The sequence below is a fragment of the Pezoporus flaviventris genome, unplaced genomic scaffold (assembly GCF_033815535.1).
Source record: "Pezoporus flaviventris isolate CSIRO_AGI_PZ_B2104156 unplaced genomic scaffold, CSIRO_AGI_Pfla_v1 ptg000007l, whole genome shotgun sequence".
Taxonomy (NCBI): Eukaryota; Metazoa; Chordata; class Aves; order Psittaciformes; family Psittacidae; genus Pezoporus; species Pezoporus flaviventris.
The window spans coordinates 59,658,226-59,673,615 of NW_026892555.1; positions in this window are offsets into that span (position 1 = coordinate 59,658,226).

The following is a 15,390-nucleotide window of genomic DNA, read 5'->3' on the forward strand; positions in this document are numbered from 1 at the left end:
TATTAGGTACACCAACTTACCATGACATGTTCAACCTTTAAAAAAATGAATGATTTCTTTAAAAGGTTGGATGTCTCCTGCTAGCATCAGAACAAGCAACTTGGGGTGGGGAAAAAAAAAAAATCAAAAAGCACCACAAAGAGAGAAATGAGGAAAAAAAACAGGTGTGTGCTAAAATGTTGTGGAGAAAAATAATTACTGGAAGGCTTGATATAAATAAGACATTACATGACCCCTTCTGCCTGTAGGGGATCTCTGGAAGTGACAGACAAGTAAGGCAGGGTCTTAATGAATAGCCTTTCCCTAAAATTCTTTGCTGTGGGCTCAGCATAAACCTTTACATGAAAGTGGGAGCCTGTGAGCAGTAGGAATTATTTATATTAAATGTGCTGCTCAGCAAAACATGGCAAAATTCCTATTCCCAACTGGAAGAAAATCATATTTCATGGCTGTAATACCATTAAGGAGGATACAGCGATTGGCAGTGGGGAATAGGGGTGGGAGGGAGGCCCACTGGTGGGGGGAAGGGGTTTTCCCCTGCTAGGAGATGGGGCCCTGCTGGGTGCCTCCACAAACTGGGCTCTCTCGCTGCCCTACAGCAGAGGATAGAGAAGGGGAAAAACAGAGGGCAAGAGCCTCCACCTGAGACCAGAGGTAGGCTTTGCCCAGTGGAAAAAAAACATTGAACTTAGTAAGGCTGAACCCAGGAGGGTTTTATGGAGATTGCTCTTAAAACACAATAGCCTTTTAACGGAGGACAGGATTGCTGTTAAAACCACTGAATGAAATCCTACGGTGATTGCCGAAAGGTTAAATCACTAGTCAGGCCATGGCCCAATATAGGTGACCAGGGGCCAGCAGGGGCTAAGCACTGCACAGGAAAAGTTCCTTCATAACAGGGAAACAAAGTGTGGAAAGGAACAGCTCTCTCCACAGTCAGCTGTGCTGCAGAGCTGGAGAAGCAGGTAGAAATATGGCCAAGGGCACTGAAACACGGCCAGAGAAGTAACAAGAGCAAGATGTGCTGGTACAAAGTGTCTGGGGAAGATGATGCCATTAGTCTTGGGAAGAGCCCAGTGGCAGCAAAACCCCAAAAGAGAATGCCCCAGCTCTGAGAAGCAGTTTGGGTTTTACATACTACTGAAATAGATCTCTCTGACTCAGGGCTGGGATGTGCACCTTTGTGCTATTGTGTGTGTGAGTGCTTGTGAACTAATTGATGGCTGCTCAGAAATAAAACCAATGTTAGTGTCAACAAAATGTTGTTTTTTTTTTAAAACCTGTGCCTATAGCACAGTCATGGGGGACTATTAAACCCTATGGCCCCTCTTTTAACCCTGGAAAGAATGGGTAGACGTGAACTGGGAAAAACAAAGCTCCCTTCACATTGCAGGGAGGAGATGTTAGTGTTTCCTTGGTGTTCAGGCCAGAGAAAGACACAGAGATGCGAGGAGATTTATACCCTGCTGGAAGATCATCAATCAATCAATCAATCAAGTGAACAAGCCAAGACCTTCTCTCATTTCCCTGGGATGTTTCAGAGCTCCGTTTTTGCTGTGGTGATGCTCATGCTGCCTTGGAGAGAGAGGGGGCTCCCTGAGCATCCCTGTGCAAGGCCAGCTTCACACTTGGGAAACGAGGGTGCCAATGGAGCAGGTCTGCATTGAAAGGTCACCTTGCCTTGCCAGAGGGATTGCCCCAGGGGTGCAGAGCTGCTGCTGAACAGCATAGCTCCAGGCTGGCAGTGAGGTTACACAGGCAGTACAGCACTGTGGGCATAGCCTTCCCAAAATACCTTCTTCCACTGGTGATGGAGCAGGGTATATAGTGCAATGAGTACATCTCTGCAGAGGTGTTCTGTTCAAAGCAGGCAAATTGACAGGCTTCCCTCATAAAACAGTAATGCAACTTATACATGAAAAAAAGATCATAAAAAGTCGGTTTTCTCCCAAGTAAGATAATTCTGACGTTACTTAAAATACTTCAGACTTGTCAGTAAAACTTCAATGTCATTAAAATTAACTGGCATATTTAGAGATTGACTTTCTTGCTTGCTTTCAGCTCCCAGTCAGCCTGACATGGGGAGGGCACTTGCTATTCTTATCTTTTACACACTTGTATTTCTTGGCCTTTAGCAGCCTCTTCTGCAGCATGCACTGCCAGGGATAACGGGTGTCACTGGCTGCTGCTAATCCATTATGGCAAGCTGTCTAATTACCAGTGGTGCAGCAGTAAATAAAATGCGGGTTCACTTGCTGGCCTGCTCCTTATCCCTCATCTGAGAAGTGGGCAAATGTTATATCACCCCAATTATTGCTCCATTTACCTGCATGTTCCCTTGACTATGGCACTGCTAATTACTTACTTTGTTAGGCAGAAGAAATATTAGGTATTAATTTCATTTGCTGTGATGATAAGGAATATAACTCCTATTATTTGTCCCCTGGACTAGAAAACTCCCTTTGAGGCAATCCTTCTAGCCTGTGTGCATAAATAAAAACCCATTTTACTTTGGAATAGCTTTGGTACCTGGAAAGAAACCACATTTTGATCAGGAAAATGTTCTCATCTCTTTTGTCTGGTATAGGAAAAGCAAGTCAGAGAGGTTTCTGAAGTGGGACTGGATGTCATACTGGATTAAACAGTTTCTTACTGAAAGAGCATTCTGCAAGATAACCACATGAAATTGCTGCTCTTCAGCAAAAACAGTCCTTTTGGAGGTGCTTGGCTTCCAGTGAGGTATCAGAATTAGGAGCAGGCTCAGCCCATGTCTTAATGAGACTAGATATGATTTTCATCTTAGACATTTTCAGTTGTTGATCCTAGTCCTCTTGGCTGCAGCCATCTCTTCATTTGGACTCCAGAGCCATGAGATCATCCACAGTAAAAATGCTGGTTACTAGTTACCAAAACAATGTGTGCTAGCACTATATTAAATGGTAAGCGACAGGGAGAAAAAGTGAGTGCAACCCCCAAAACAAGTGGATGGTCCCAGGTAAGGCAGCAGGAGGGTCAGGCAGGTATAGCAACAGCATCTCTCTCCCTCAGTTCTTTCCAGAAAGCATCATGCAGGGAAGAAGGAGTGGCATGATGCACAACAAAGTAAACCTAGAAAGGGGCCAAAGCCTCCTAAGACCCCAATTGCCACTCTGTTGACTCTATTAACCATCTACAACTTTACCCAACTTCTAACAAACTCTCGATCTGTCACCCAAAGCAGTTATATTTCACTAGGATCTCGCTTTCTAGCAATGCAGCCTTAAATAAATATTTCTGAAAAGGTGTCTTGAAATGGATGTCCGAGGTGAACTCCACAGTGTGTGTGTGTAATGGGGTTTTGATGAAGAATCTGATGTGGTAACTCTTGGTCTTCTTCAGTTTTGTGGTCCTCTAGAAATTTTCCAGTGGCAGTGCAGACCTTTTTAGAGATTTTGTGTGTCTAAGTGACCTCAGAGCACGTAAGGACTCCTTTTTCTTGATCACCTTCTTTTGGTGTTCTTTTTTCAGGTATCCTTTTCCCTTGGTTTGAAACCCAGTGAGTCCTGCATGCTAAAATGCCCGCAGTAAATGGGCAATTACAAAAGGTAAAATGGATGAAGGAGGATGCGCAGAATGTTACAAGTTTTAAACTATTTGCACATTTATACACATGCACACATACTACAATGTATATTTTTCAGCTGAACACCCTTCAGTTTTGTTCCATTTGTCATTCAGTGCATCTTTGTGCCATTAGCCTGGGTTTCACTTACATTGCAGCTTGCCTTCATATTTCAAGGCTCCAACATGTGAAACAGAAATTTGGATCAGCAGCATTGCTGGGATTTAGCTTCTGACAATACAAGGAGTAAAGAATAAATGGCTACAGCTCGCTAAAATGAATGTCATATGAAGTCTCCCTTCTTAAAATATTCAAAATGCTCATACCTCAAGGACGTAATTTAAATGTTCATTTTGGCCTTCTGCATCACCTTTAAACAAGGTGCTGGCATAACGCTCCTGCCTCATTTAGACTAGAGAATAATCAAATGTGTCTTGTAATTCCTGGCACTGGACACCCAGATTTTGAAGACTGTAAGAGTTTTGCTTTGGGACCACTAATTTCCAGGAGGAAGAAACAAGCCTTAAATACTGCTACCAAAGAAAACCCAATTATTTTGAATATATTTGATAGAAGAATAAAACTTCAGTTTCTTCTCAGAGCCACTTGGGGGTTGGGGGACTTGCAGCTTGAGTGTTAGCTGGTTGAGTTTGCCTTCTAAGTCTTGATGATGAAGTCTTCTTCTTGGTCTCCAGTGGGAAGGAGGTAGTTGTGGTGCAGCTCTCTGGGGGTGCAGGACAAACAGAGGAGGCTGAGGCAGAAAAACATCACCCAGAGAGCAGTCCTGGGTCCAGGAAAGCAGCTGGGACACTTCAGAGTAATCTGGAGAAATAGAAAGCAAACAGCATCAGAAAATGAGAGATCCTCAGAGAATCTCCTCCAAAAGCTACCCCAAAAAAATCAAACGAGGGAAAGGAGGGAGAAATCAGAAGCTCCTTTTCTCGCTGCCAGGTCCTGCGCCACATGCCGAAATGCCCCGTCTGCAAATATGACTGACATCACTGGAGAAGAATGTAAACTTTGATTTTAAAAAAAGCCCCGCTTGCTGCTGCTCCTTTCTGGCAGCACATCTCACTTCTCTGGAGTATTTTTATCTGATTGCGTATGTATATGCACATATATAAATATTTTGTTGAAAGCAGAAGGATGCTTCAACCTTTCTTCCCAGCACTCGCAACAGAGGTTGTGCACCATTCAAAGCGGGCTCCTCCTGAGAACTTCCAAGTGTGCTGCTAGAGGAAGAGGAGAACAAAATGAAAATTACACAAGTGTAAGAATAACAATGAAAATAACGAATAAGCCAAGTGAGAAATGAAGGACTAATTCAAGCTGTGACCTCTGTATCAATAATAAATGACCCAGCGCTGGGGAAAGAGGCTTGCTAAATTAAAACTAACATGGGAGCTCTGTGTCCCCCTGTCCTCCCCATTACTCCACCCCAGCAGCAAGGATCTATGCTGGGGGCTTGGGTGTCTTCCCTCCCTCCCTTCAATCTACCTAGCCAGAGCCCTCTCCCTGCTTGACAGCTACCGCAAGCCCAAACTGACAGCTCTTCAAAACCCGCTGGAGAAACCCAGCATTAATTAAGTCATTGCTGGACTGTAATTTCCTTGAGAAGTAAAAAATTCTCACACAAGAAAAGGTTACAGAGACCTTTTCTGTGTCAAAATTACCATGCTGCATGAATATTAATGCTCTTAATGAAGACAACCTTTGCTTCATCAGGAAGGTTCTGGAGCAGGTGCCAAGCCTGAAGTCTCACTCTGTGGATTTTCTACTCTATGAAAGTCGGCACAATGCAATTTTTCCATTAAAATCAACATTTCCCACATGATCGTGGAGGGTTTTTTTTTTTCCCTCTTCTTTACAGATAGGCGGAAAGAGAGGGGGGGAAATCCCTATGCTTTGAAATCAAACATTTAAAGGTTTCATTCAACACATTAATCAGTGCTGAGAGAGAGGGAAGGAGGAGGAGGAGGAACAGGAGAAGGAGGAAAAGGGGGGCAGAGGGGGGGATCTGCCTTATTTATACAGATCTCACACACGCTTCCATAGATCAGAGCCTTGTTCATGTCGCTCACTGCCCCAGGGTGCCACCAGGCACATCCTCTCCAGAAAGGCTCCATTGGGTCATGAGGGGACACCAGGATGGGGGGCATTGGAAAGGGGCTGGGGTGGTGGCGCCATCACTGCTGCCTTGCTTGGAACGTGAGCCCCAGCATTAAACCTTCAGGCACCCATGGCCCAGAGACTGAGGGTGGGCACTGTTGTGATTTAAGCTCAGCTGGTAACTTAGAACCACACAGCCTCTTGATCACCCCCCCTGCCCGACTTTTTACCTCTCTATCCTCCCCTCCCTAAGTGGGATGAGGAAGAGAATCGAATGCAAACCCCACAGGTTGAGATAAGAACAGTCCAATAACTAAAGTATCATATAAAACTACTACCACCAATCACAACAATTATAAGGGAAATAACAAGGGGAGAGAATATAAAACTTCAAGGGGAAAAGAAAAGAAAACAATAAACACAAGTGATGCATAATACAATTGCTCACCACCCACTGACTGATACCCAGCCAAACCTGAAAAGTGATCTGTCCTTTCCAGTTCAGTGCCCTCAGTTTATATATTGGGCATGATGTGCTGTGGTATGGAATAACCCTTTGGCTAGTTTGGGTCAGGTGTCCTGTCTCTTCTCTCCCAGCTTCTTGTTCCCCTCCTCACTGGCAGAGCATGAGACACTGAAAAGGCCTTGATCAGAGTAAGCACTCCTGAACAACAACTAAAACATTGGTGTGTTATCAGCATTGTTCTCAGACTAAAGCCAAATGACAGCACTGCACCAGCTAATAGGAAGAAGAAAAAAATAACTGTTACAGCCAAAACCAGGACAAGCACCACGAGGTCTGGCCGCATGGGAGGGCCAAACCAAAAAATAGGGGAAGAGGGAAAAGGGTCCATGGTGGAGAGGACACACAGCGACGATGCTCAGCCATGAAGACAGCGAGGATATGGATTGGCACAAAGTGGTGGAGGAAAGGGCTGTTTCTTGGGGATGAGAGGGCTTTCGACGGCACTGCTCTGGAGAAATTGCGCTGCCTTTGTGCAGAGCTGTTTCACTGGCATTTCACCTGCAAAAAAAATGAAAGGGAAAGAAATTATAAGGAAAAGTGTGGGGAAATACTGATGACAGAATAGAGGCTGAAGCTTTAGAGGGGAAAGAAAAGCAGGTAAAAGCCACCTCTTTCTCCCCCTTCAAAAAGAGAAAATGATACGAAAACTGCCCATTAATTATATCTTCTACTTCTACTTATTAGGCATTCATGATCTAATAATGGCTGTGGCTAACTTATAAAAAAAATCTGATTATTTTCTGTTGGGGCATGCAATGCCCTGTATATATTAAAAAGGTAAAGCAGTGATATATATTTATGGGTACTGATGTAATAGCTATTAGATTTATAATGCAGAGAAGAAACATAATTTTATTAGAAAGAGCAATAGTTCACAATCCTATTATTGTTTATTGCTGACGTCAGTGCTGAACTATAATAAGAATCATGTAACAACTGGAAATAATAATAAAAATGCCGTTTATTTTTGCAAGAAAGTGGATCCTCTAAAACAAAAATAGGGATATTGTACCTCGGCCTGAGTTGGCTGGGGATACCTGGCAGCAGCCATTCGGGTTGTGGAAGCATTTGGGAAGTAGGTCAAGGTTTTCGCCCCCCTGATTCAAAGACAAATGTCTTCCTGACCCCAAATCTGCCATCAGCCTCACTGCAAACACCTGGACAAGGCCTGGAGAGAGCTTCCCAGGGCATTCCCATGGGTGCCCCTTGAAGTGTGGCCCAATAGGGCAGGGCCACTCCATCCTCCCCAGGGACAGAAGGACAGCTGGGGCAGCAGCATCCCCAGATGAGCCTCCCACTGTGAGCAACACACATGCACCAAACTGTCCTTTGGCCTCCTTTACAGTAACCTTGATAATGTGAGTTCATGAAAACTCTCATCCTAAGCCTCAGTAAAGAAGTACCTGAACTAGTACTATGCACTTTTTATGGCTAGCCTTTGTTTTATATGCATATATAAGTATATATTTAGAATCTAAATCTTTCATTATAGTTGCCCTAAAAATCTGTTTCCAAGCTGTATCTGGAACTGTCAGTCTTGCTGGTCTCTACTTCCCTATATTAGTTCTGATTCTGATCTGTCGTCGTTCCCCCCCCCCCCCCCCCCCAAGCTTTCTAGCAGGTTTTTTCCCTTTAGAGCAGTGTTTGCTGACCTTCAGACTCAAGAATTGACTAATTCTCCTGACATCTGTGAATTATTAATGAGGGTGTTTCAGAAAGTTCCTTAGCCACTTCCTTTAAAACTCCTGGGTGCAAATTAATAGAGCTGTTTTTGGAAAATCTTAATTTTAGCAGGTGCTGCCTCAGATCTTCCTTTGTTGCAGAGATAAACATTCTGCTCCTGCAGAAATGTCAGTCGGGATAGATACACTCTCCAGCTTCATTGCAAATACAGAACAAAAGTGTCTAGTCAACACTTCTGATCTTTCTTTGTTAATCCTTGCAACGCTGTGAGCTGTCTCCAGCAATAGTCCCACAACTGTTCAGGGGTTTTCTTGCTCCTTTTAGAGTTTTCTGGGATCTTTTGTTGTCTATCATTCTGCTGGCCACTGATTCTGCACTGATTTGTTTCAGCTTTGCGTCTGTGTGTGTATGAGAGGAGAAAGAGGAAAGAAGGGTATAGCCATGTCATTTTTTAGCATCTTTGGACATTTCCCAATTTTCATTAAATTTCATATGGTCAGTTGACAGTCCCACTCAGACATTGCAAGGATTGCATTAAGCTTCACATAGCTGTCCTTTTCCTTTTAGAACATGTAATAGTTTAAGAAGGATGCCGCAGGGCTGTGTGGCCAGGATGGCAGTGGCCCCTGCTGAGAAGGAGGTGGAGTGGGTGCCAGGCATACATAGTGAAGGAGGACAACAATCCTGAGCACATGTCCCTGCCCCCAGGTAGAATCCAGGAGTACATCTCACTATGAAGATGTCCCCTGTGGCCATATGCTGGATGGACAGCTCTGGTCCTCCAAGCAGCCCTTGCCTCCTACACTGGTCCTCCCTCTTTCCTGATGTTCACTAGCCCCACTCTGGCCAAGTCCTGACAAATCATGGCACCCAAAATGCTAAATCTTAACCATCCACCTACCATCAGCCACTACTGGCCCTGTTCTTCCCTTGGACAGCTCTCATCTGATCACAAGTCTATGGAAAGAGATGACCACCAGCTTCACTTCAAAATACCACTGGGCCCAGCCATAGGTAAGACAGGACATGCAGTCAGCAAGTGCTGCAAGCTTAAAAATCTTAACCCGTGACCAGAAGCCTTCGCTAGAAGTTTTAACTGAGGTAACTTAATACGAAGGTGTTAGAAAGGAAAAAAGGTTTGCATAGGTTGGCGTAGCCAAAATCACACACTGAGCCAGAGCAAGAATAGAATGTTTAGTCTCTTGACTCCAATAAATTATCTGCATTAAAATAACACAGATGGCTGAGATAGCTATATATTCTTATAAATTAGTGGAATTTCAGATTTCCACAGAACAATGTGATACTGTGTCCTGTAATGATACAAATATTCTTATGGGACATGATATCACTTAAAACTCTAAATTTTTAAAGGTGTTTCCGTTACTTTATAGCAGCAGAATGTCTTTGGAATGAACTAGATTTGCTATTCCATCTGAAGAACAAAGAGAAAAATTTATAGAAGATCAAACAAATAAAAATACATTGAGAAAGACAGTAAGTGATGTCAACGCACTAAGAAATTAAAAACTTTGCATTAGTGTCTGAGCTTTTTTGTTGGTACCCAGGTATTATAAATAATAAACTAAACCGAAATTGTACATATTATAAAGCTGTGCTTTTCTGCAGGGGTTCTGATGACACGTACAAACCATACGAGCTTTACTCCCGTGGCTTATCCGTGTCACTATTCCCCCTCTACAAAACTAGAGAAGGGAGGTGCAGTGGGGAGGGCTGAAACTTGTGTGGAGCCAATTCCATCTTTTGTCTACATTTGTTTCCAAAATACTTGACAAGCCTTGCCCACGGCTTTCCAGGAGTCTGCCTTGGGATGAAGGAACTTCTGCAGCATAGAAATTAATCTTGTGAAAAATGCTTGGTTTGGGTCATTGGAACTATTTGGGAAATATTTGGCTGAAAAATAGAGGGGAAAGTCAACTCAAGTGGAAAAGCTGAGGTGAAGTTTATTTGTGACTGATGAAGAATGATAATCTATATTTTGTCTGTCTCAATTTTTTGTTCTTAAGATTATTTGTACTCAGCTCAGTTCAGTCTCAAATGATGTTTGCTTTCTTTTTCAAAGTGATTCCACCAGGCAGAAAAAACCCATGAGTTCACCATGAAGATGCAATTGTATTAAAATATGTATACTTTGAGATACAAATTTCCAATTAGTCACTAACCGAGAAATTACTGTGCAATTATTTCTGTTAGATGCATCTGAAATATCTCTGGACACAAACGGGTCTCAGCTTCTCCTGGTTATACTGGGGAAGGCTGGTGTCTGCAGCAGTTTCCATCACTTTGTCACCTGGCCCAAGTGCTTGCTGGCTTTGGGATGCTCAAACAGTGACTCCGAATGCATGTCCCACAGTCTTGCGCTGTGTTACAGGATGTCTCCTGAGGTATTGACCTGGGAAAATGGAGGCTGAGCAGACACACCACCTGCACAAACCTCGAGGGACAGCTTTTTAACTTTTCAGTCAAAACAGATGGGAGTTTTGTTCACGGGGAACCTTTTGGGATGTCCAACCCAACAGTCCTGCCTCCCAAATGGTGCCAGAATCACTGCAGGAGTCTTACCCCCTCTCCCTTGCCAATCCTGATACCGTCATCCCAGAGAGATGGTGAATCTCACTCCCAGCTCTTACTGGCCCCTTAGAAAATCCCAGGCTTAATCAGGAGGCTTGTTTATGGTACAGCTCCTTGTCTTGCAAGTACTACAGATGCCACTTCGCTGCACCTAAACTGCTTACGAGACAGCACTCTTATCTAATAAGACATAGCACAGCCATACATATTTATTTATATTTGAACTCTTGCCCTCTGTACTATACTGCAGGTCATGCATCTGCTCCAACACCACCTTATTAATTTTCTACTACTCTTCTCCATGGTGGCAACAGTGTTTTAGAGCCTGAAAGGAATATTTTCCTGGGTTTTTTCGCTTTGATCTATCTCTTTAACTCCTTAGCTGCTGAAAGGAGGAAAGTCTGGGCTTCCTGAGCACAGTATCGCAGTGTTTCTTGTTGGGAATCGGGACACAGCAAGGCTCTCCAGACAGTGTCACTTCTCCGCCTGTGTAATACATTACTGTTCTGTGTTGTACCTTGCTAATTAGAAAGCAGGAAAGAAAAAAATATATTTATATATAAAAGAGCTCCCATCTGACAGACTCAAATTACAAAAGTATTCTGATATAAATTATTTAATCAGTGGGGGGAAAAAAGAAAGTCACAGTACTAACTATCATTTCTAGACAGTATTAACAACCGTTTCTTTCATTGGCTTCTGGTGTCTTATTTTGCACACCCATCACCAATAAGAAGAATTGCATGATGCTTACCATAAAATATGACTTTCATCTCTTTGTCTTTGCATTTGCTTGCTTCATTTACCTTCCTAATGTATAAAAAGTTTTTAATTTGCCTCCCTCCCTTCCTCTTCTGTCACTAGCACTCTTGAAAACTTATAGAAGAAAAAAGTAAAGACTTTAATTCATATATGGGACCCCATTCTGCCAGCCAGATCTGCCAGTCTTTGAAATACATTCCATGAACAAGGAGTTGTTTGAAGGCATGATCGCAGCTTTATGGCTAGGTTACAAGCTGGTGATAGGAAACCATCCTGATGAATGTACTGATCTCTGAGCCCGTGCCTCCTTTGATGTCCTGCAGTGACGCATGGTCACTGGGAGGACAAAGGCTTGTTTGGGGCAGCTGTCACCAGCAGCAGAGGGAAATGTGCTCAGGGCCTGAGCTTTGCCCAAGGGATGAGGCGTCCACAAAAGGGTCTTGGTGCCCACCTGGCACAGAACAGCTAGCCAGGATTGACATTGGTGCACTGAGGTTGTGTCTGCCCTCAGAGCAGGTGTCCAGAGACCTGGGTTTACCAAGCCCAGCAGTTAACAAACCCCATCATAGAGACCTTGCACAGCAGAGCTTTCATGAAACAACCAGAAGTAACTTGGCATAGCCAGGATGCCAAATCAACCCAAAGGGCGGAAAATACACCTTTAAACCACTGAAAGGCCTAATCTCTTTCCAAAAGACAAAAGGTATCCACGGACATTGCACAAAAGCCCCCTTGTTCAAATGTGTCGGTGTGAGGCCAACAAAACTGTGCTGCATGAAAGCAAGGGGCAAACCCTGGTAACCACTTATGGACTACTGGCAGAACCCAGAGCATGGTTTCTCATCTAAGAGCCTGAGACCATGAGCAAAACATATTTTAAACCACCAGGAAGGGTAACATGCACCAAAGCCTGTGTTCACCCATAACCTGTGCCAAATCTGAAGGCTTTTCTGGAAGGGGTAACCTTGAGTACCCCCTCGAGTCAATTCCTGTGTCTGATAAGAGTACAGATATATTGTTTTCTGGTCCCTGCGGTGGATGAATACGTTTTGATTGCCTGCTGAGGATTACATCTAATAAAAACTGAAGAGAGTAAACTGCTTTTCCTTTTACAGTTATGTCACTACTATATATATATACACACACATATATATGCACACACACATACTGCAGTTTTAAATCCGTATTCAGTTGCTGGACAAGCAGCTAGAGCTATTGAGATTTTCATGGAAATCTTCCACTTTTCTCCCCATGAAAGCCTCCCCAGAGCAGGGGACCCACAGTGTTATCTGGAAAAAAATACTACTAAAAAAGAACTAAAGCCCAGTGCAGCTGTGGCACAGCACTCTCTGGGCAGCCCTATGGTGCAGGCATGTGAAGGCTGCAACGTGGCAGGGCTACTCCCTCTGAATTTGGGGCAATGTTGGTCCCTGCTGGCCCAGGGAGTACAGCCTAAGCAAGACCACCAGGGAAGGCAGGAGGAGCACCCTCAGGTGCTTCACACTGGCCAGATTCTCCTGCTTGACCCAGCGCCACCAGCGAGGTGCAAAGCCGTGAGCCTTCCCTGCAGCCCCCAAGCCATTTTCCTCATTAGGCCTGGCCCATCAGGTCCTGCAGTATCACTGGGAAGATGACAGTCCCCAGACAAAAGCTCTGCACTCAGTTGTTCTTGCAGGGAGGGAAAGACCCAGGTTTTTTTCCCCAGCAGAGCTGCTGCTAATAGCAGCCTCCTCCTCTGTTCTCCCTCCCTCCTCCTCACTACCAGCAGATGCTGGAAGTATGAAATAAAGCTCATTTTTCTGACATAACATGTTAAGATCTTGAAAGTTTGTGCCACAGCAATGTAAGACGAATACCTCTTGGCACAACAGGGGCAAAGTGCTGCCTGTTTGTTAACAGGGAGGGAAGTTCCTGCTCACGTTATCTATCACACTGTGCAATGGCAACTGGCAGCTTCCTGCAATCCAGCCCTTGGCCTCGCCACTCCTGCTGTTCCCTCCTCCTGTCCCATTGAGATTAAAAGACTTGTGTTCAGAGGCAGACAAGGCTCGGGGTTTATAGAGGGATTTTTTGTGCTTTATGGTGTTGTTCGGGTGGAGCTGCTTTACCTGCAGCCAACGTCAGGGAATCTGCCCCAGCAGCATGACCACCCAAATCCCTTCAAGGTACAAGGTACAGAGGGTCAAAAGCGCCCTTTGTGCTCCTTCAGCAAGGACAGGGAAAAGAAAGCGTTGCCTCCTGCTTGCTGTGCAGCGAAAATACAAGAAGCAAAGAGCTACAAGCCCTGGGTTACTCAGGGCGGGCTGGGAGAATCTGCCTTCCCACACAGAAATTGCTATTTCCAGCTTTTAATCATGTAAGTGAGATCAGATTGCCAAACCTGATGGCAAAGGCACTGGGAATCAGAGACAACTGAAACAGAGCCCTGGGAAGGGCTCAGGCTGGTCACCAGAGGAAAGCTTCATCCGCATGAAGCTGTGTAGAAAGGCCACGTATGTGGAAGCTTCATAGCCCTGCTTGTAAGGAACAAGTTGTAAGGAACAAGTTGTAAGTCAGGAAAAAATTAAACAGCATTTATTAATCAAAGAAGGGTTTAATCTGCTCTACAGATACTAAATATTTGATTCTCCAAGAAGAAGCTTGAGGAAACAGAAAAAAAAAGCACATTTTATTCTTTAAATTACATTGTCCTGAGGAGAATGCGGGGCCATTAGTGCTAACAGCTGAAAAGAGAGGGTCTTCCCTCCCTCTAAACCCAGCACATTAGAGATGTGGGAGAAAGAGGGATTGTTTTCTTTAAGGAAACTTTCAACCCACATTCTCTGGGGCAGGGTGAACAATACCACTTCACCAGATGCCTGATTGACCGGGTGAGTGAGGAGATGAACCGTCCATTGGAAAAATTAGGGGAAACAAGTTTAAAACTCCTATAGAAAGAGAGTGTTCAAAAGCACAAAGAGAGGAAGTCCCTGAGCCATAAATATGAGTGGAAGGGTGTAACATGCTTGTCCTCTCCCCATACCCATCCCAAGGCAGCTGCTTTGGATCACTTTGATCATCAGGAAGGGAACAGGGCCTGGTGGATTTTGGTCTGGTCCTGTCTGGCTGCTCTTATATTGCATAAAGACAAACTTGTACTGATTGAGTTAAACCAGTGGACACTTACTGCAGCTGAAGAACAATGTGCTTTGCTCCAGCCTGATACTGGTGCTAATTATTTTAGAGTAAACAGAAATAAAAATGGTACAAAGTACAGTGAAAGTACCCAGCTTGCAGTGATTTAAATTAATTGTTTCACACTCAGATAAAACCAGTACAACTCAGCATGCAGTTAAACACTGAGGGAAACTGATTAAATGTCCAAAGAAAGGAATAAAAACATGAAATCAGTTGGACAGTAAAAAGGGTTAACTGTAAAATAGATTACATTGTCCCAGCAAAATTGCTTGCTCCTTTCCTTTCCTTTCCTTTCCTTTCCTTTCCTTTCCTTTCCTTTCCTTTCCTTTCCTTTCCTTTCCTTTCCTTTCCTTTCCTTTCCTTTCCTTTCCTTTCCTTTCCTTTCCTTTCCTTTCCTTTCCTTTCCTTTCCTTTCCTTTCCTTTCCTTTCCTTTCCTTTCCTTTCCTTTCCTTTCCTCTCCTCTCCTCTCCTCTCCTCTCCTCTCCTCTCCTCTCCTCTCCTCTCCTTTTTCTTCTTTTCCTTTCTTTGTGTCTTTCTTTCTCTCTTTCTCCTCTTTCTCCTCTTTCTCCTCTTTCTTTTTCTTTCTCCTCCACTGAATTTATGTAGTTCCGGTTTGGTTTTGGTGTGGTGCTGCTCAGTGTACCCACCTCAACCTCTCCACTCAACAGAAAAGGCTGCAGAATTTCCTTGTCCTTTCCCCCAGACACAGTCACTCCCTTCTCTGCATCAGCTGGTACCACCTGCTCAGAAGCAGTAGATCTTAGAGGAATAGCAGATATCCCATGGGCAAACTGGTTTTGTTTGTTTATAACACTCAGCCAAGCGCATCTTGAAGGGTAGGTGGGTTTCTTCTTAAAATGGCTTTAAAGCCAAGACCCTCCAAGATTTCCACAGGGTTTAGTTAAATCACATCTGACTTCCATCTAGCTTTTGTGAATG